The sequence below is a fragment of the Solanum verrucosum genome, unplaced genomic scaffold, assembly GCF_900185275.1.
Source record: "Solanum verrucosum unplaced genomic scaffold, falcon-dt-bn FXZP01000191.1, whole genome shotgun sequence".
NCBI classification, from domain to species: domain Eukaryota; kingdom Viridiplantae; phylum Streptophyta; class Magnoliopsida; order Solanales; family Solanaceae; genus Solanum; species Solanum verrucosum.
The window spans coordinates 51340-74557 of record NW_026020742.1 but is presented as its reverse complement, the minus strand read 5'-3'; the positions used below and the strand labels follow the sequence as shown (position 1 = coordinate 74557).

Below are 23218 nucleotides of genomic sequence, written 5' to 3'. Positions count from 1 at the left end.
GATTGTTTGTATGTATTTGTGTCTTGAGAAAAAAACTGTATATAGATTTTTCTGGGATGTTTAAAGAAACTTGGTAGCGACATTAGATTATTAATATGACATTTAGCAAAATATAAAATAATGTCACCTATTTTTATGACATTCAATAATAGCATTTGTTGACATTAACTAAAGTGACGGAAATTTCAATGTGACATTTTATTAATGTCACAAGTAACTGTCTTGAAATTTATTTTACTAACATTTAATCTAAATGTAAAAAAGTTTAAGTGACATTTCATAAATGTCGAAAAAATAAATGTCATATATCTCATTTCGACATTTATGTAAATGTCAAAAATAAATGTCATATATATCTCACACCGACATTTACCTAAATGTCGAAAATAAATGTCATATATCTCATACTGACATTTATCTAAATGTTGAAAATAAATGTCATATATCTCATACAGACATTCACCTAAATGTCAAAAATAAATGTCATATATTTCTTATCAACATTCACATAAATGTCAAAAAATAAATGTCCTAATAATCTTACCAACATTTACATATATGTTGCAAAGTAAATGACGCAAATTCTTTTCCTCATTTACCTAAATGTCACAAATTCTTCCCGACAATTACCTAAATGTCGGAAAAATCCCCGACACTAAAATTTACGACATTTGGTCCAAATGTAAAATAAATGTTGGTAAACAAATTTGTGACATTTAAACATCATATTACGACATTTAGAAAATGTCGTTGTATCTCCCTTGTGCGCTATGGTGAGTTGAAATTGAATGCAATTCAAAGACCTATCACCTATCCAATAGGCGACGAAAGAACTTATTAAGATTAAACAAACAAATGCAATTTCAAATGATGGAGTTCAGAATATATGAAGTACCATTAACATTTGTAATGAAACATTCTAGATTTCTTGAGAGATAAAAACATTAGAAGAAAGGATCAAGATAAAGTAAGACTTACTGCTTAGATGTTTCAGTTTCTGCAGCTTCCATTGGGTGCTCCACTTCATTTTGTCCATGGTGCTTAAGAGAACCTGAATACAACAAGAAGTTCTGTTGTAGTCACTATTCCTTTTTGATAGAGTATGAGCTGAAATAAAAACTAAAGTTCTCGGATGATGATTCTGATATAGTTACAGTGTTAACTAACAGCCACTAAAGGCCAAAGTTTTGGAGAGTGCCAGACTTCATATTGGGAAATGATGAGGAGAAAACAGCTCAATGATAGAGATATATGAACAAGTCAAGTTGGCAAAGAATTAACGAACAATATTACCAGTATTTTTGAGGCTCTTTGCATGCTTTGGCATATTGTTGGCATTCCTTTCCTATAAAAGATGAAAACACCAACATTACTTGTACATGGCAGTAGACAAGATCAAACTTAAGAAAATCAATGCCGAAAGACCGCTACAAGGATTCAACAACAGACCTTTACAATTGGCTCAGCAACCTCACCATAACCAAAAAGGTATTGCTCCTGCCTGCCTAACCTACAACGAATAGTTGAATCTCTTACTGCCCTTCCTGATGCAAAAATTTGGTAACCACTTCCCTGTAGAATTACTTTAAATAGTTCATATTTGTATATATATACATATACTACAAGGCTACATTAGTTGATTCGACATTTAGATGGGGTAAAGACCAACTCCATAACTTAATTCTTATCAAAACAAAATGCCCAACTTCAGTAGATAATCAAATCAGAACAGTAAAGTTCATCAAAAGCTTTCTTTTAAATAAAATTTGGTTTTGTTTCATTCAATTTTTTATTGTACATTTAAATATGATGGTCCAATCTAACAAACCTTCAGACACTTCACTAGAGACTCATACTGGAAGATTGAGGTCGTTGATAGCAATGCGATCAGCGGGAGCATTGAACTACAAAGAGACAGCCATGAGTTGTGCACCCACCAACTCCCTCTACATGTAACCTCCTTTAGGAGGGACATACTAGTATTATTTCTAGTATGTCTTACAAAGCTAGTATTAAGTAAGTGTTGTAGTAATTACCAGTGAGAAAAAAAAATCCCTAACCAATTCTTATAGGTATTGTAAGAAACTGAGTATTGATTATGCTTCATTTACAAATTCCTCTTTACAATTTACACCAAAAGAAAGCAAAAGTATGCAATCTAAACTTGAGAAAAGTCAAAATACGTCGATGATTCTAATTACTTAGGGTAATAGGCTTCCCCATAAATCAATTAAAAAGTGTACAACATACAACATATGTGAAGATACATCACATAACAACAATGCAAACACATCGTTACCTCATTGTCAACACCCGAAGAACTAGGAGGAAGAGCAATAGGAAGTTGAAGCTCTCCGTTTTGTATCATATGCCTTTCATATTGTAGAAGCAACTACCATAGAGAGAAATCATGAGATAATAGAATGTACATAAACAAAAACTAAGAGACAAATAACTTTTTAGAACAAATTCTATTCAAAATCACCATATAAGCATAGATGCACGGAGTTGATGTTCTTTATTCGACTTAAATATCTAAGTTTGGCATTTCAAATTGTGGAAAGCTAAGGAGAACTGAAGAATGGAGAGTTGTTGGTATAACCAAATGCAAAATCAAAGATGTAATGAAACATACTTTAAAAAAGAAGAAAAGCAGAACCACAAAAATGAAAAGAACCAAACACAAACTATTCAAGTGACTTTATACGCCACAAATGACGGGCTGTTAGTAAATGTTTTCTAAGTTAATACTTCACAAAGCACCCACCAATTTTTTTGGTAAAGTTAAATAATTTGTTAACGATTGAGGAAAATCCCGTATACAAGCCGATACCAAGAAATAGAGAACCTATACAAAAATATGGTCCTCTACAAAAGACATTCAATCATCTATACAAACAGGGACCTCTATCCGTTCAAACACTCTCTCACTCTCCTTCCATACAACCCACATAAAAGATAACATCGCAAACACCTACCCACTAACAAGGCGACATAATTCGGGTCCCATAAATTCACCTTATACCAAATATTAGCAGAATGGTGGACATTAGTAAAAATATGCTAATAACTATCAAGGCAAGAGAACTTCAGGTTATTCCCTTCTCATAGAAGCTGTGGAATGTCCAAGAAACAGTAGTGCAAGTCCTGAGAAAAGAAGATTATCAGTGCCCCAAAAAAAGAATTTAGAGAAAGTCGTATCATAGTAGATAGAAGGCATTGGTAGTGTATTATATATTCAATTGATTATCATTCCAGTAAATTCTTATCTTATTTGAGCATCAAAAGATATCTTGCTCATTACAACCCCATTCTTTATTCTAAGTTACTAATCTAATTGGAGACATTAGACATCGACACTCATTTCGCATTGAGCAAATCTAGTATAAGGAAGCATCCCGTCAGTTTCTCGTAAAGTCTAGACTCCTATTCAGAAGTATCTGTATATATTTTAGGCTACAAGTCCCTGCGTGCTTAAGTCCATAACCAATTGCCACCACTTAAATACGTGTATAAGATCCCTGGTCCTCTATATTTGACCAAGACCTAACAGAAAGAAAGATGCAACATTCATTGGTATGTTGTTGTTTGTTGTTAATGCGGTGTATGTTTCTTAACACTTATAGCCTAAGTTAATCGGACTCGGTGCGGGTGTCCGATACAGGTGCGGATCTAGATGTTGGATCCTTCATGATCTAATTTTTAAGATTCAGGGATACGAATCCATGTAGGGATACGGGTGCGGTGATTCGCCTAAAAATAATTAAAATATCTAAAAGTAGTTAGAAAACCTAAATTATGAGATATTACGGAGAACTTGAGGAGAATCTAGAAGGAGATTAACGGAAAATGAGTGACATAGAAATTTCTAGATAAAAGGTATTTCATTTTCTTCAATTTCACCTTAGCTTTTGTATTGATTACAGACAATCATTAAAACTGTCCACACTTACCCCATCGATTTTGGTCAAAGCACCCAAAATTTGTTGACCAAATTGACACGGATCCCACACCCATGTTGTGTCGACACGGATGTGGCACCAAAAGTGAAGAGTTCGAGCAATTTAGCTTATAGCTTGATGTTGGAATCTATGTTGTTATTTTTGCAAAAGCACTTCATGTTTTCTTTGTATTTTCAATTTTAGTAGTTTTAATACTCTCTCATCTATAAAAGAATGCCTCTTCCAAAGTTACCAAGTGCAAAGAAAAGAATGTCTCTTCCCTTTTTTGGAAATTCTTAATTTCAACGTGTCACAAGTATAGTCCGAGCAACTAATAACTTGATGTTGGAATCTATGTTGTTATTTTTGCCAAAGCACTTCATGTTTTCTTCGTATTTTCAATTTTAGTAGTTTTAATACTCTCTCTGCTATAAAAAGAAAACCTCCTTCCAAAGTTACCAAGTTCAAAAAAAGAATGCCTCTTCCCTTTTTTGGAAATTCTTAATTTCAACGTGTCACAACTCACATGACATTTCAAGATCACAAGATTAAGGACATTTTGGTACATTCTACGCATCTTTGGTTTGTATAAACTCAAATCTAAAATGAACCTTCAACCTAAAATTTTATTTGAACAACTTTTTATCAACATTGATCTATTTGAGTCATTACTAAACTAAAATAGCTTACTCATTCTCAATTTTTTTATTCATATACTATAACGAGTTCAAGACAGACCGCTATGGTGAAATTGGTGGACACACTGCTCTTAGGAAGCAGTGCTAATGCATCTCAGCTCGAGTCAAGTGGCAGCATACTATCTTCTAAAAAGGATAAATAGATCTTATAATGAATTCAATTCCCGATTTCCATTTAAAATTATGTAATTAAGGTACTCTTCTTTTTAAAGTCTTTTTATGATATTTTCAACCTTAAGCATACATTAACTCACATTTCCTTTTCGATCATTTCAATTGTAATTGTTAATAAGTCCCACATCGGGAGAGGAATGGGAAATTAGACTCCTGATATGGACTTGGACAAACCTCCCCTCATGAGCTAGCTATTGAGGTTGAGGTAGACTCAGGTGTCATATCTTTATATGGTATTAAAGTTAGACTCATCCAGTTTGTTGTTCACCGATGTTGGGTCCCCATTTATAACGGTTCATGCTCTAGTTAAGGTCTGGGCATACAAGGGAATGTTGAGAAATCCCACATCGGAAGAGGGATGAGAAATTCAACTCTTTATATGGAAATGGACAACCACCGCTCATAAGCTGGGGTTGAATTGCGTCCAGGTGCCATATCTTTACAGTAATTACCATTCATTTGATAACCTTTTTATTCGATGAAATCGTAAAACTATACGATTCATAAGAAAAAGGCAATAGTTGCTCTTTTCTATATAACAAGATTATGTTACTCGTTGGATTCTTCGGGAGATTTCCCACTAAGCGATTTATATGAATCATTAATTTTCCTTTCATGGAGTTTCTCCCTAATTCATATAATTCTGTATTTCAAAAAATTGTTATAATTTTAAATAAAATAATTGGACCAAGTGCTATTTTGATCCAAGACTACAAGATTAAAAAATGTATTTACTTTCTTAAAGTCTATGTCAAGTCAAAACTAGACAAACATTTGAAACAATGGGAGTAGTTATTAAGGTTTATATAGTTCATGAACAATTGTTCTTCTACCACCTTCTGATATACTGTTCTAGCAACCAAGCAATTTTTCCTCTCACATGTACCCAAAATATATCGTAACATTTCACATCCAAAATAGCAGAAATAAACTTCAAAATCTTGGCACATCATCATTAAAACATGACAGAAAACATCTCCCATACATAGTATAGATTGGAAAAGTTGATATTTGACGAGTAAAGGAGAAATATTCATATCAAGTTGCCATAAAAATAGAAATAACTAGGCCCTACTAAATTCTCACTTGGGTGGGGGGGATTAAAGGAGTCTCCCACTTGCCGCCATAACTTGGATCCAGTTACCTACAGGATAAATAGCTTATAGTACACCATCAAAAGTACGTGGGAATAATATAGAATTAATCTCAAAGACTCATCATTGCATCATTAATAATCAACCTACTAACAAAGAAAATACATAACCACCGCTTGGATTTTTTTAATTATACTATGAAGTACGGAGCTACATTTCTTATTTCCTAAAATTTTAACCCTGTGAAGAGTATACAATATAGCCAGCAATCTCCTTTCATTCTGGTTATTTGGTTGACAGGGTTCACCAAGGAAGGTCCTAGGTTCCAGACCATGATCCTCATTCCATTGAGCACAAAATATTTCCACGTGCTTTTGACCCACAAAAAGAATCAGACCCGTAGATTAGCTACGTGATGTAACCTATAAAATAAATCAATAAATAAATTAAGAATACCCTCTCTAACAACTCGAGGTACACACTGTGATATTTGGAAAGAGAACATAGCCCTCCAGGGATGCTTTACACACAACTGTGTTAACAAGTAGCAAAAAGCCTTTAACAAAAATGACCACGTAAAATCATGGTTAGTCCAGACACAATTCCTCGACTTAGTGCAGTTAATTGTTGACCCACGCTTCTGATTAGCTGAGGACATTTTGGGTAAGTGTCTAATATCCTCTGTAGTTCTGGATTCAATTAATATAGTCAAATATCTCCACAATTCATTTTAGAAGGATTCCTTCAAACTATAATTGTAATTGGATTAAATAACTCAATCGAAAATCAGGCTTTGCCACCATACGCCAATCAGATTGTACTTTTAGCTAAATTAAATAAATTATATGGTATATTCAACTGGACTAAAGTAAATCGATTAATTGAAGAAAATGCTTGAAAAAGATACTAAGAGACCATGAGAATTAAGCACTGAAATGATCCAAGGAACATGAGCACAACAAAAAAGGAAAAGATGATAGAATAAAGAATAGAAGAAAAGGATTGCACATCATGAACCAACATTAAGAGAAAAAGACCTCAGGAAAAATTAAAAAGTAAATTCAGATTCAGTTTAAAAAGAAGAAGTTAATTTGCAAAGCAGACGTAAAAAGGAAAACATAATAACCTATACCGAGTCCAAATAGTATAAAATTCACCTTACAGTATAATCAAGACTCAGTCACATCGACTGTACAAAAACCTTGTAAAATATATAATGTTGCACTATAAATGAGAACTGATCAAATACAAGTTCAGAATAAAAGGCTTACCCGATCATAGCCACCTAATCTGATCACAGATCTCCATAACCTAGCATGAAGAACATGACAAAGACTCAATGAAAATAAAAAGGCTCAATGATAAAACAATGATACACTTACTTTAAGCAATTAAGTTGATGACCATAAAACCTAGGTGGTTTAAATTCCATCGCTTTCTCCCGGTAAACCGTTACTAGTTTCCCTAAAAAGGCAGCTTGATCCTTATGGGAGCCTTCATCATCCTCACCATCAGCCAACTGAAATTTGAAACGAATGATCATTTTGAAAGAGCGAATGATCATTTTTAATAGGGAAATTCCGTATATATGTCGATCAATCAACCCCCAAGGGTATATCAGAGTATGTACTATTACAGAAGTATTCTCAGATGCTTCCCCACTATGATGTCCAGCATTTGCAGTTGAAGGATTGATCTGAAACATTGGACTAACTAGTTCTGGCATTTTTCCAATCAAAGAATCAGTAACTTCTAGTTTCACTTTTGGAAACTCGTACAACCTAGCATCACCATCAGTGGTAAAAGTTGTTGGATTTGCTTGCATTTGAAGGTCCTCTTGTCTAGCAACTGTCAAATCATTACCATTCTAATTGACCTCATAGATCATTTTCTCACTCTGTTGAACTTCATTCACTTCTCCTTCGTCAATATTTTGTACTTCATCATCAGTAAAATTTAGATAGCCATTTACCATATCATCCGTCCAGCATCAATAGTAGGTGTTTCGTTCTCCAGCACCATATTGTCGTGTGCCTCTGGCGGACTGTTAGAGTTGAGCTGGTCCTCTGTCTCACTTTTAGCATCCTTCAAGTTTTCTCCCTTTGAATCACTCTGATAATTTGTCTTTTCCTCAGCATTGCTTCTGCCAGTCTTAACACCATTTTCGTACTCGACCGGTGACTCATTGGACACAAGGACATCACTAGCGTGGACATTCTTTTCAGCGTCCAACATCTCTACATTACCCTTATCCATTCTGACAACTAGTCACAAAGAACATATCATATGTATCAAATTCGGGCATTCTAATACTCATCTCCTCAAGAAAAAAACACCCAAAAGTAAAAGGAAAGGGAAGAAATAACTTCCAAAAAAACTTATATGCATCACTCTTTCCACTAGTTATATGATTCTCTACAAATTTCTTAAATTTATTTCAAATTCAATTTTTTACAAGAAAAGAAACTTTATATCTAATTTCATTCTATAACTTCAATTCAAAATTCATGAATAACTTCACTTGAATTTTATGGCAATCATGTTTGTTTTTTGGAGTGTTTTCTTCTTCTACCACTGATATAACTTAAATCCTTGTTTGTGTAGACTCCAAAAAGCAAACACGATTGGCCATAAAACTCAAGTTGTTTTCACTTTTTTCACTCCAAATCACTCATAAAAACTTGAAAACAAGTCCAATTTGGAGTGAAAAAATTATTCTTTTTTTTCAAATTCTCTCAATTTTCATGGCCAAACTCCCTTATATATTAAATCTACTAGCAAAATCATGAATTCCTCCACACAAACACACACAAAAAAACCACTAGTTTCATCAAAATAGAATTGAGGATACAAAAACAAACAGAAAAAAAATAAAAATCCTATTTTTCATTCCCGTTTGTTAGCTCTAAACAGAATGAAAAGGATGTCCTCCCACCGACCAATTCACCAAAAAAAAGCATTAAAACTTCATCCACATCTCAAATGTGTTTAGTTTTTTCATGTTTTTTCAAAAACAGAGCAATGTTCAACAAATAAAACAAGTAATGTCGGTGAGTAAAAAAACTTACAGGAATCCATTAAATTCAGCAACATGTAAGAATCTGCAATCGAAATCAGAGGAAGATGAAGAAAAGTAGCTTAACAAAGAAGGAAACGATTATGAGCTTAACCTTCTTCAAATATTTTTGGCACTAAGTAACCGAAGAGTGTGAGTAGGATATGAGTTAATTCTTTTGTCTTTATGTGAGACTATTTGAGAAAATGACTGAAATGGTACTTAATTTACTAGTAATATTTTATTTTGATCTTTTTAATATATTTTAGGAATAATTTCAAATATATATAATAAAGTAGTAATTAATTTACAATAAATATAGACATATAATTAAAAAATCATTGAAAGTATACATTGACTATATATATAATATAGTTTGTGAAAAGTTATATAAAGTATATAATGAGTACTGGCTGTTTAATATAGCGTATCTATGCATGACGATATACTCAAAAAACTAAATATAGCTTAATAATATATGAAGTATGCATTGATTATACATGAAATATACATTGGTTATTCAATCTCGATCAACTCGAAATCACCTTTAAATAGTATCAAAATTTAGATATGAAATTCTCTCGATATTTTGAGTCTTTGATAGATAATTCACTCTAAATGATTCACGTTTGCAGTACATCAAATTTTAAAGAAAAATAAAAAACAACGAATAAGAGGAACAAGAAAATGACACAGAAAGAAAAAGGAAAAACGATGCGGAAGAAAAAGAAGGAGGAGTAAGACGGTAATGGGTGATGCGGGGCAGGGGCGGGGTGGGTTCCTGAATTTTTTTAATTCGCTCCTCCCGCATAATTACTTTTTTTTCAATTTCAACCCACCCTACCCCGTCCAGCATAGACCCACCCCACATAATTTTTTTTATATTTTCTTTTTCTAGTTAAGTTTGATACTAAAAATAAAAATCATAAAAATAAATTCATTTTGTCATTAAGTTGTATTAATTTAATAGGATAGTGGCTTAAAATTTAATTTTTAGAGGTCAATTGGGAAACATGTAAGAAATTGTATTATTTTTATTGAACCATTTTGTTTTACTATCTTGAATATTTTAGTAGCTTTAACGTAATTGTCTTAATAAATAATGCTCTATCACTCTTATAATATGTAAAAAGTCAAAATTAAGTTTGATCCCACAAGAAAATCATATATACTCACAACCCGCTCTGCACTGGATTAATTTTCAAAAAACTCACTTCACCAGCCCCACATCCCACTCGCCTCGCATAATCTTAAACCCATCCCGCCCCACATAACCTTAAACTCACCCCACCAAGTATCCGCCCTACCTCATTGCCATCCCTAAGGAGGAGGTAGAAACAAGAAAAATAATTCATTAATGGCGAAATGGGAAGGAATAAAAAAAAGATTAGAAGTTGTTATTGGTGAACTAGAAAGGCAGAACAAGAAGTTTTGGATAATTTTAGTAATTTTGAAAATTTTGGTAATGGAAATAGTTGAATGGTCATTTCTTATATTTTTAAATATATTTTACTTGATCGAAATCATTCTTAATAGCAAAAGGTGTTCATTTTGGTTGTTTACTCTGAACCTAACAAATTTATCAAATAAAAAGGGAGAGACTATCTAATTACACAACATTCCTGCCATGCTTATTAATGGAAAAACAACATAAATGAGTCATAAAGTCCAAAATAATTACATGTTCATACTGTAACACCTAGATAATTGAATGAACTAGAAAGAGCTAGAATTAGAAAGAGTCATTTTTGAAAAGAATGAAAAATCTGGAAAATTGGTTAAGTTATGTTAAGTTTGAGTTTTGGGTAAAAATCAAGCGACCGTAAATCCTAGCTCAGGATGAGTTAGGCGTGTTTCTAGATACTGTAGGAAATATCTTTGAATTATCTTTCCAAATCCATCGATTTTTCTCAATTCCGAGTTCATATGAGTGAGATATTCCCATTTGAAGTTGGGCAGTTTGGATAAGGAAAGTTTAATCTGGATTTTGTAAGGGTAGTTTGGTCTTTTCCTTACCCAATTATTTTATTTCAATTTTAGGAGTTTAATTAGGGTCTAATCAGAATTAGATCAGTTTAGACAATTGGAAATTCAGGCTAGGGCTTGGAAAAAAGAGAAAAAAGGACAAAGGACAAGAAAAGTTCAAGATTCGTCAAGATCGTGCATTTTTGTTGTGGATTTCGCCAAGTATTTAATCCTATGAGGTATGTGAGATCACACAGGATTTTTATTGTGGGTTCTTGTTGTTGAAGTTTCTTGAGCTTAATTCATAAGATTAGGTGTGATTTCGAGTAGAATCTTACATATATTGAGGATATAGTCGATTCTAAGTGTTTGGGGAAAAACCCAAGTGAAATTAGAGGGTTTAGAGTTAAAAAATGAAAAAGAAAATTTGGGATTTTCTGAGGATGGTGCTGGGGCGCTGCGCTTCTAAGAGCGCCCCAAAAGGGGTTCTGAAGTTTGGGCTCTGGGGAGCAGCGCCAGCCAGAGCTCCCCAATCCAGGCTCTGAAATTTACCCTCTGGTGCCCCGCGCCTCTCAAAGCTCCAGGGACGCCAGCCCTTCCACCTTTTCCCACTTCTTTTCATACTAGTTCCCTAGCAACGTTCCTATGTTTTCTAGTCGATTTTTACACTCTGAGGTACGTCTAAACATCATGAAATCATCCATAAACATGAGATCATGAGCCTTGAATCCATAATTCAATTCAAGGAAAGATAAGAGTCAAGTCAAGTCAAGAGGAGTTCAAAGAGTTTTCCAACAGTCTTCCACAAACGTTTTTACTTTGTTTTAAGACTTGAGTTTTGAGATATGCAAAGAGTAAAGAGCTAAGTTCATTTCTTCAAAAGTTATACAGGAACTAAGTATTCCCAAGAGTGAAATGCTTTCACATTTAAACAAGAGAGGAAACAACGATTTCCAAGAGAGCTTTTAAGCTAGCATTTCAGTACTTATCTCAAATAAAAGAAAGAGTTTTGCTTTAAAGCATATGAGCTGAGTATATTTTTGGGATTAATATTGTGCACCGATATGGGGACGAGTTCATAATAACTCAATGTTTCCATAAACCATGTTACCATCGTGGGTAGAAAGGATCATACTTTTCAGATGATTCCTTAGTGATTTTTAGCATAGACTAGTGGATCCACTTAGTTGAGGCGTTCTATATCACGGCAAGGTATAGGACAATTCAAGCAGCGTGGGCGAAATGTTGTATCATCTCTTTAGCTCATAGTGATGGTTGTCGATTAGAGAAACTCCCACAATATTATATTATGATATATTTAAGTTGAGTTGTTATTGTATTTTTCAATACATTGAGTTGTCATTTACTGTTTTAAATGCTTTCTATAAACTGCACCTTTATTGTTGTTTTATTTTGCATTTGAGTTGAGTATTCTTGAGTTAAGTAAAGCCAAGGTAAGTGTTCCTTCCAGATTAATTTCAAGCTTATGTCATGTTTATTTTTACCCTAACATGCTCGTACATTCAATGTACTAATGCCTGTTGGCATGCATCTTATTATGATGCAGATAAAAGTAATCAGGGTCAGCATCCAGCGCCTCATTGATCCAGTTAAGCATGTCTGAGTCAGTTGGTGAGCCCTCTTGCTTTCCGGAGGATTCCCTATTTATTTCTTTCGTAGTTTTTTAGATGTTAGGATGATCGGGGGTTTTGTCCCGACATCCCTCCCAGTTTAGAGGCTTCATACACAGTTAGTAGTTCCTTTTATTTTTACATCGTTATTTCATATGTTAAGCCTTGAGTTGCCATTTTGGCTAACTTGAATGTTTTTCCTTAAACATTCTAAGTTTATTTTGAGACACTTGTTTAAAGTTGCATTGAATCTTTGTATTTTTATGCTTTAAGTCTTTCACTGAGTAGTTAGCCAGGCCAAGGGTTTACTTGGGAACAACAATGGTTCTCGCGTCCACGTCCGGGTTGTACGCTCGGGGCGTGACAAACTTGGTATCAGAGCACAGAGTTTAAGAGTCCTAGGGAGTCTATGAAGCCATGTCTGTAGAGTCCTAGTTATCGGTGTGAAGCGCGCCACATCTATAATTAAGAGGCTACAAGATTTTAGGAACTATCTCACTTCTTTCATACTCATTTAGTGCGATAGAGTGTATCTCTATAAAAGTTTCTCTCTAACTCATTCTTGCGCGTGTCATTTAGATCATGCCTTCATGAAGAGTTGTCCGAGGTCGTCTGCCTAGAAGGAATGATGAACCACAAGAACAAGGGGTACCAATTGCACCTGAAGTGCAACCTTAATGAGAGGTCACCAATGCTTAATTTGGGAAGCGATCCGAATGTTAAGTCAAGTTGTGACCAACCAAGTTGGGAAACAAAAAGGGGCTCGATAGGAAGAGGCTGATACTTCGAGGATCTGCGAGTTCTTGAGGATGAATCCTCCAAACTTCCCTGGTTTAAGAACTACTGAGGATCAGCAAAGCTTTGTTGATGAACTGCAAAAGGTATTCGAGGTTATGCACCTTGTCGATGCTAAGTGAGTGGAACTAGTGGCATATCAACTGAAGAGTGTCTCTAGGAATTGGTTTGACCATTGGAAGAAGAGTAGGGCTGAGGATGCACTAGTTGTGAGTGGGGATTGTTTTGAGGAGGCCTTCTTGGGGCGTTTATTTCCCCCAAAACTGAGAGAAGCCAAGGTACGGGAATTCCTTACCCTTTAGCATGATTCACTAAGTGTTCATGAGTATAGCTTGAAGTTCACCCAACTTTCTCAATATGCTCCGGAGATGGTTGCGGATATGAGGAGTAGGATGAGTCTATTTGTTGCTGGTTTATCTCATCTATGGAGTAAGGAAGGTAAGGCTCCAATGCTAATAGGTGATAAAGATATAGCGAGGCTGATGATTCATGTCCAGCAGGTTGAGGAGGATAAGCTGAGAGATAGGGAGGAGTTCCGGAACAAAAGGGCTAAGAAATCTGGGAATGAATCTGGGCAGCAGAAGAGTAATGTTAACCGGTCTTCGTTCAAACAACAGCAAAAGGGACCTGCTCTATCATCTGCTAGTGAACCTCCACCAAGGAACAAATGTGAGTACAATAGTCAGAATTCCCAGCATTTCAGATCTAGACCTGCACAGTCTCAAGGTAGTGTGGCACAAGTGGGTAACTGGGCACCTGCATGTGCTTAGTATGGTAGGAACCACCCGGGTAAGTGTCGTGATGGTTCCACGAGTTATTTTAAGTGTGGTCAAGAGGGTCACTTCATGAAAGACTGCCCTAAGAATCAACAAGGTAATGGGAATCAGGGCACTAGAGCCCAATCTTCTTCAGTTGCTCCATAGGACAGGGCTGCACCTAAATGAGCTACATCAGGTACTGGCGGAGGAGCAAACCGCCTATATGCTATCACAAGTCTGCAAGAGCAAAAGGATTTGCCATATGTTATCACTGGTATGATCCAAGTCTTTAACTTTGCTATTTATGCTTTGCTAGACCCAAGAGCGAGTTTATCTTTTGGGACTCCTTAAGTTGCAATGAAATTTGATGTTCTTCCTAAGAAACTTTGTGAACCCTTTTGTGTTTCTACACCTGTTGGGGAGTCTATTCTAGCTGACAGAGTGTATTGTGATTGTACCATTTCCGTCAATCACAAGAGCACCATGGCTGATTTAGTTGAGTTGAACATGGTTGATTTTGATGTCATCTTGGGTATGGACTGGCTTTATGCCTGTTATGCCTCCATTTATTGTAGAACTCGAGTTGTCAAGTTCTAGTTACCTAATGAGCTAGTTATAGAGTGGAGTAGTAGTTCATCAGTGCCTAACAATCGTTTTATTTCATACCTTAAGGTGAGAGAGTTAGTTTCCAAGGGTTATGTCTACCACTTAGTCTGAGTTAATGACTCTAGTGTGGAAATACCTCATATTGAGTCAGTTCCAGTTGTGAGTGAGTTTCCAGAAGTCTTTCCTGATGATCTACCCGGAGTCCTTCCTGAGAGAGAAATAGACTTTGGTATAGGCATTCTTCCTAATACTCATCCTATATCTATTTTGCCATATAGAATGGCACCAGCAGAGTTAAAAAAAGTTGAAGGAGCAGTTGAAAGATCTCCTAGATAAAGGTTTCATTCGACCAAGTGTCCCACCTTGGGGCGCTCCGGTCTTATTTGTGAGGAAGAAAGATGATTCCCTTAGAATGTGTCTACATTACCATCAGTTGAATAAGGTTACCATCAAGAATACGTATCCTCTTCCAAGAATTGATGATCTTTTCGATTAGCTTCAGGGTGCTAGCCATCTCAGAATAGTAATGACTGAGTATTATCGTATTCATTGATGACATACTAATCTATTCGAGGAATGAGGAAGATCATACTAGCCATCTCAGAATAGTTTTGCAAACTTTAAATGATAAGGAGTTCTATGCTAACTTCTCTAAATGTGAATTTTGGCTTGAGTTGGTGGCATTCTTTAGTCATATAGTTTTCGGTGATGGGATTAGAGTTGACACTCAGAAAATAGAGGCAGTGCAGCATTGGACTAGACCCACATCCCCAATTGATATTAGGAGTTTCTTAAGGTTGGCTGGGTATTATACAGTGTTCATGCTGGGGTTCTCATCTATTTCACCCGCTTTGACAAAGTTGACTTATAAAACTGTGAAGTTTCAATGGTCTAAAGCTTGTGAGAAAAGCTTTCAGTAATTGAAAAAAAGGTTGACTACTGCCCAAGTGTTGACCTTACCAGAAGGTATGCAATGCTTTGTGGTCTATTGTGATGCATCTAGAGTTCATTTGGGTTGTGTGTTATGATGGTTTGACGTTGTAATTAAAGACATGACTTCCAGTTCAGTTGTCAACGATGCGTGCAGTAATATAACCCAACCGAATGGGTTGGGGTCGAGTCGCAAGGGAGTGGTTGCAAGAATTAATAGAAAAGTAAAATCATGTTCTAATTAGTCATAGCTATAAACATTAACGAATAAAAACATACTAAATCCTAGACCTTCTCCCACACATTCAGCTTCAGAGAGTGAATGGACCAAGGCGGAGCTGAACCCACGACGACCCAATAACCACCTGCTATCAATTTAGTAGTCTTAGTTTTCAAACCTCTCTCTCGAGCAAGCGAAAAACACTAGGATGAAATCGTATTTGCAACTACAATCCCATTAAGTTCAAACACAACTACTAAACGAAATCACATTTAAACAACAAATATACTAACAATAAGAAATACCCAATAGGAAATTTAACCCATATTCACAAAATCACACCCTAAGAATTGGGGTTTTAGCTAGACATGAAAAAGAGATAGAAATCAGTACCAACAAGTGTTTCTATCAAGTGGGTACAATATAAAATGTCTTTAAGCACGTCTAGGATGAAGATTCTTGGATACCCACTTCCAATTTCTTGGAGTTGAAAACCTTCAAAACCTTCAAGCTCAAGAACAATGTCTCCCAAAAAACTCTAAGAACTAAAAACAGAAAAATATTCTAAGTCTCAGTAATTATTCTCTACAACTTCATTCTAAGCTATAGAATTAAATAGGTATTTATAGTTTTCAAAAAATTGTGCTGCGAAGGACTATTCGACGCAGTTAGTCGGGATTGCTGATACACTCGGTGATCTGCCCTTTGGTCTGGTTCATCGCCTTTTGGCTTTAGCATCTTCGCGTTTTGATTCATTGGGTGACAAGGAACTGCTTTGCAGAACTCCTCGGCGATGCGCTGACTGCTTCCTTTCCAACACAGATTTGATCTTTTCCTTCAGGGCTCAACACATTGGAACTTTGGGCGAGGTTAAGGCCATTCAGCGACTCGCCTAATGCATTAGGCAATCCTCAAGCCTTCTTTTCTTCGTTCTTTTCAGCTGCCTTGTTCCTTTTTGCTCCGTAGTGTCATCTAACTCCAAATACCTAAAACTCAAGGATTTAGATCAGCTATTGAGACAAAATATGAATTTGAGGACACTATTTCAATGAAAATATAGCCCTAAATGAGTCCAAATTGTGGACTCATCAACACCTCCAACTTAAACTTTTGCTTATCCTCAAGTAAAACTCAAGTTTAACAGTTCAAAAAGGATGTCTCAAATAGTGCTACACAAGACTCAATCATGAATGTACACACAAGACTCAACTTACTCATGCAAGGAACCAATTATGTACTCAAAGACTCGTGTTGTGACACACCATTATCAAAGATTCTCAAGCTCACTAAGGTATTCAAATGCCCTCACACAAAGAATGATTCCATATTCACACACAATGGTTCAATCATTTAAAGCTCCCCAATCAAATGCAATGCTTACACTTACAAATAAGAGCACAATGCATGGTTTCACCCATAGGTTTGCCTGTATTTTCCAATTGACAATTGCTTCAGCTCACTCAAGATCAAAAAGGTCTTTTCAAGGCATGTAATGGGGCTGAGTGCAAAGGTATGGTTATTTAGGCTCAGTGACTTTCATCCTCATGAAATGTGGTGCGCATAACACTTCATTTCCCCTTCTTTCATTATTTTATTTAGTGCTCATAAGTCATCCCATTATTCACTTTCCATGGATTGTTCGAAAACCCCATTTCTTTTGTACTTTATTCCATGACTCTTTCTTTTTCATTCTTTTCTTTTCTCTTCTTTTTTTTTGTATGGAGGGGTTCCATTTTACTCAACACCATGGGTTAAAGGATACTTTTCTTGCACTTCTTGACTTGCCTTTTCTTTTCACCACAAAGGCCTAAGTTGGATATCAATTAACCACAAATAAAGAGGATTATAGGTAGTGGATTAAGAGAGGTCATGTTTTCATCAAGTTTCTTCCAAAGAAAGGTAAGGCTCAAGGGGTGTTCAAAAGAGGTTCACACACACTCACAAGGTAGACCACAAAATACGTATATGTCAAATTGGCTCACACTTTTCAAAGTTGCCTAAGATCACATCAAGAGATAGCCTTACTTAGTAACCGGACCAACGGGGGAAATTCTAGGTGTTATTATGCATGGTTCACAGTAAGCTCATCACACAAGGCATCAACACCAAAGTCAAACAAGACTCCACACTTTCGCTAGTGTGCAACGTTCATTACTAGATACTCAATTTGATACTCGGCTAGTCACAACGAGATGTAAAGAGTTCACATATTGTCTATGTAACTCCACTTGGTCTCATTGTAGCTGCACATTCATGTTCGTTCGTTTATGAGCATTATTTGAGTCATCGATATTGATCAAAATCGAGACTCAAATTTTCTAAAGAATAGCCACATTCAAGTACATACAAGAGTGGGTGAAAACTTTTTCGAATGGGTCAAAAATCATTTGTAATTAACGCACAAGGAGTCACAAGGTCAAACAACTGCTAAAAGCAGTGCAAAACACAATTGTAAGCATAAAGACCCAAATATATAAACAAAACCTCGAACATCAATATTCACACCAAAGGTGGGTCTCACCCCACCACAAATAAAAAAAATCATTTGTTCTCAAATGCAAATGAAGTAAAGTATCCAAAAAGTGAAAGAAAATAAGACAGAAAGGGAGGTAAAGAAGTGATCCTATCTACGAAGTCTCTCCATCTGTCTGGGCATCAGTGCCCGGAGTAGTGTTTGAGATCTGGGCATCAGTATCCGAAACTATCTTAAAAACATCAACAGTGTTAGGCCCACTAGGAGTGGCTACCTGCGAATCCGCCCAAAAGGCTTGCACAACTGCATAGAACCCCTGGGCCCATGAAGGAAAATTAGGGTTTCGTGGAATAGTTGAAATGGGCTTTCGACAAGAAGATGCATAGACTCGCCGGGCCTCCTTGCCCTTTCCTTTATCCTCTTTCCCACTAGATGTGGGAGGTTTGGTAGCTTTGCCTTTGGATGTAACTACCTCTACATTGGTGAAAATTCTCTTTTTCTTTGTTCGAGGCGACCTGTTTCCATCTGCAAACTTAGGTTTGGCCATATCTGTAACTTCGAGACAAGGTTAGAAAAACATTCTATAGATGCACCAATTGCAGGCAAACTCGTCGATGTCATTCGGCGATCAAGGGTTAGTTTGCTGAAAGCTATAGTGCAAAGGGATACAAGGGAGAAAACAAGGGTGAGATAGAAGACTTTTGGTGAGTCGCCGAGTTCATTGGAAGACCTCAGGCTTCTCACCGAAAGTTACAGACTACAAAAAAACATTTTGCATGAAATTAAAGGCGAGATGGGGACATTAGGCAAACCACCGAGTGGTTCGACAAGCTTGATAGAGCTCACCAAACAGCCTAACATGCCTATTTTCAACCCAACTTCTCAAATTCAACCCCGCAATCCCTGAAAACATAATCAAAGCATGCACTAGTTAAATTAAGCTCAGACCCATTACTCCCAAGCATGATACCCATAAAATTTACTTCATTTTAAGCACAAACTCACGGGATTTGGACAATCAAAACATTACGGGCAATAATATCAGATCAAATAAGGCATTCAAACCTACTGATTTTGTCAGAGAGGTCCAACACACAACAACATGATAAGATTATTGCGAATGAGTACCATTTTGATAAAAATAACTTAGGGTTCGGAAACCAACCTCTAATGCTGATTAAATTGGGATTGAATCGCTAGGCAGCAATGTAATCCAAGTTTCGAGCACAAATCGAGAACTAACACATTCAGAGAATGCAAAAATATAGGGAATAACGTTCATGTGTGAGGTTAGAAGAATGAAAATGCATAAAAATGAAAGAGTTGGAGAATTTAAACCTTTAGCTTTAAAAATAGTCCAGTTCTTGTGCATTCAGCAACATTAGTCATGATTGCCGATCCATTCGGTCACGCCAAGAAATCACTTACTTCGCCAAGTTTACAGAACCCTCAGTTAATTTGAGAGTCCAAAAGGTGGTAAGAATCGGAATCACCGACCAGGTCGGCGACTCGCCAATAATTTCGTGGGCCCACCGAGTTTTACAGACTCTCCCTCAAAGATGTCTTTAGTCCAACGGTGGTCTGAGTTGGGGTCACCGATCTCTTCGGCGATGTACTGACTTGGACCATTTTGATCGCGAATCTCCTTCTTTCCTAACACTTCCCACACTTCATCCTGCACAATCAACACACCATTATTTTAAAAACAAACAAAAAGCAATAAAAGGGTTTTGGGTTTACTCTCAAACAACGCCTTAGTTAACGTCGTGGCACGACGCAAGTCCACCTTCAAACCTCATTCTTGGGTTAGCCATATTATCACTAGGAGAATCCCCCTGTTGTCTCAGATTGAGATGAGATGATATATGACCCATTTGGGTCTCCAACTGCTTGATCGACACTGAATGGGATGTGACGGTCTGGCTAAGGGTAGCCACATCTTCTTTCATTTCTTTTCAAATCTTGTCTGACCCTTCAACTTTGTTGAGGATACGAGAGAGCATATCCTCAGACCTACAACCTTCCGAATCCTTTGGCTTTTGGCGCTCATGGGGAGATACATACTTGTCCTTCTCCCCATCCTTCCAGCTAGAATTTTCGTCCCTCCATTCTCTGTCGCGATCCTTCCAACCATCCTCTCTAGCCCAACCTTGGTTACCACCCTGCCTAGGGTAATTTGAACGATAACCACCGCCTTGGTTGGCTAGAAAATTTACCTCCTTATTATACAAGACTTCAAACTTTGTTTCCTCAGGATTTGCACACCCGACCCCCATGGCATTGAAACCATGTGCACCAGCCCCCATGACATTTTTAGATAAAATGTCAAGTTGCGTCATGATCTTGGCCATGTTTTGGTCTCTCTCATGATCTTTCTCCATCTGCTCCTTAGTTAGCTGGAATGTGAGAGGGGAGACCTTTTCTTGACGGGTGTACCACACCTTGTTTATGGTAGTCATGCCATCTAAAAGTTGAGCAGCTATTGCATAAGATTGCTGCATCAAACTTCCTGGAGAGAGTTGGTCCGCAACACCCTTATTTACCGAATCCAGACTCTGGTAAAAATATTGCAGTAGCACGTTATTAGGCAAGCCATGGGTTGGGAATTGAAGCACCAACTTTTTGAACCGCAACCAAGTTTCGTGTATAGGCTCCCCTTCTAGATGCTTAAAACTCTGAATGTTATCCCGAAGAACCATCATCTTTGAAGGAGGGAAAAATTGCACTTGAAATGCGCCTACCAACTCTTCCCACTAACTGATGGATTCACGTGGCAACTTAGCAAGCCACTTGCATGCCTCTCCCATCAATGAAAATGAGAATAACCTCAACCAGACCAACTCTTGGGAAATGTTCTTGAAAGAGAACGGTCCGCACACATCCACATAGTTTCTAAGATGCTCATGAGGGTCCTCATGAGCCAAACCACTGAAAAGCCCCTTTAATTGCAAGAGTTGCAACATGGTACTCGTGATGTAAAATACTGCATTCCCTTCGGCTAGAGGCAAGCGAATGGCACCAATACCACTCATGAGATGGGGGTCAATAACATGAGGCTCATGGACATCGTTGAGGTTTTCGATGTCGTCTTGATGGCCTACTTGGCTGCCATTACTGCCATTTACGCTCATACTTCCTGTTTCCAACACAATCAAGCAAAACAAAACCAAAAATTAAGTAAGTAGAACTATAACTAAGAAGAACAAAAATTCTACTAAACTAAAAATTTTCAACTAACACCACTCCCCGATAACGATGCCATTTTGATGGTTTGAGAATGTAATCAAAGACACGACTTCCAATTCAGGTGTCAACGATCGCGTGCAGTAATATAACCCAACCGAATGGGTTGGGGTCGAGTCTCAAGGGAGTGGTTACAAGAATTAATAGAAAAGTAAAATCAAGTTTTAATTAGGCATAGCTATAAACATTAACGAATAAAAACATACTAAATATGATAGTGACATGAATTTCAATTATCAATTGGGGTTTTGCATTCAACTAAGAAACAAAAACAACAAAAATATAAAGATGCGAGATAAGGAGATGAGATTCTTGGAATGTGATAGGAATGTGGGATAAAATATACTATTGGGTAAATGCTATTGATAGTAAATTACTGAATATTTGTAACTAGGCTAAACTTTAGTGGGGCTAAATTCTCTCTCGAACACCGAGTTGCAGCACTTATATACAACCTCCGCCTTAGCCCATTCACTCTCTCGAGCTGAATGTGTGGGAGAAGGTCTAGGATTCACTCTTTCGAGCTGAACCCATGACGACCCAATAACCACCGACTATCGATTTAGTAGTCTTAGTTTTAAAACCTCTTTCTCTCGAGCAAGCCAAAATCACTAAGATGAAATTGTATTCGCAACTACAATTCCATTAAGTTCAAACACTACTACTAAACGAAATCACATTTAAACAACAAATAGACTAACAATAAGCAATACCCAATAGGAAATTAACCCATATTCACAAAATCACACCCCAAGAATTGGGGTTTTAACTAGACATGAAAAACAGATAGAAATCAATACCAACAAGTGTTTCCATCAAGTGGGTACAATAGAAAATGCCTTTAAACACGTCTAGGATTAAGATTCTTAGATACCCACTTCCAATATCTCGGAGTTGAAAGCCTTCAAGCTCAAGAACAATGTCTCCCAAAAACTCTAAGAACTAAAAACCAAAAATATTCAAAAATTTGTGCTGTGAAGGACCACTCGTTACAGTTAGTCGGGATCGGCGATCCGCCATTTGGTCTGGTTCATCGCCTTTTAGCTTTTGCTTTCAACATCTTTGCGTTTTGAGTCATTGGGCGACAAGGAACTATTTTGCGGAACTGCTCGGCTATTCGCCGATCGCTCCCTTTCTTCCCAGACTTGATCTTTTACTTCAGGGCTCAACACACTGGAAATTTGGGCGAGGTTAAGTCCATTCCGCGACTCACCTAATGCATTAGGCGATCCTTAGGCCATCTTTTCTTCGTTCTTTTCAGCTGCCATGTTCCTTTTTGCTCCATAGTGGCCATGATTTGTCTCTAACTCCAAATACCTGAAACTCAAGGATTTACATCATATATTGATTGAGGACACTAATTCAATCAAAATATAGCCCTAAATGAGTCCAAATTGTGGACTCATCATGTTAATGCAAAATGGCGAAGTTATAGTTTATGCCTCCAGACAACTTAAGGTTCACGAGAGGAACTACCCAACCCTTGACTTAGACTTGGCTTCCATAGTATTTTCTTTAAAGATATAGAGTTATTATTTGTATAGTGTTCAAGTGGATGTGTTCACCGATCACAAGAGTCTTTAGTATGTGTTTAGTCATAAATAGTTTAATCATACACAGTGAAGGTGGTTAGAG

The 23218-nt window shown here is 36.7% G+C and overlaps 1 pseudogene; it reads right to left on the bottom strand.

The window, feature by feature from the left end:
• Positions 1-8163, bottom strand: part of LOC125812709 (AT-rich interactive domain-containing protein 6-like) — a 39326-nt pseudogene extending 31163 nt beyond the window's left edge.
• Between the last annotated feature and the right edge of the window lie 15055 nt (positions 8164-23218).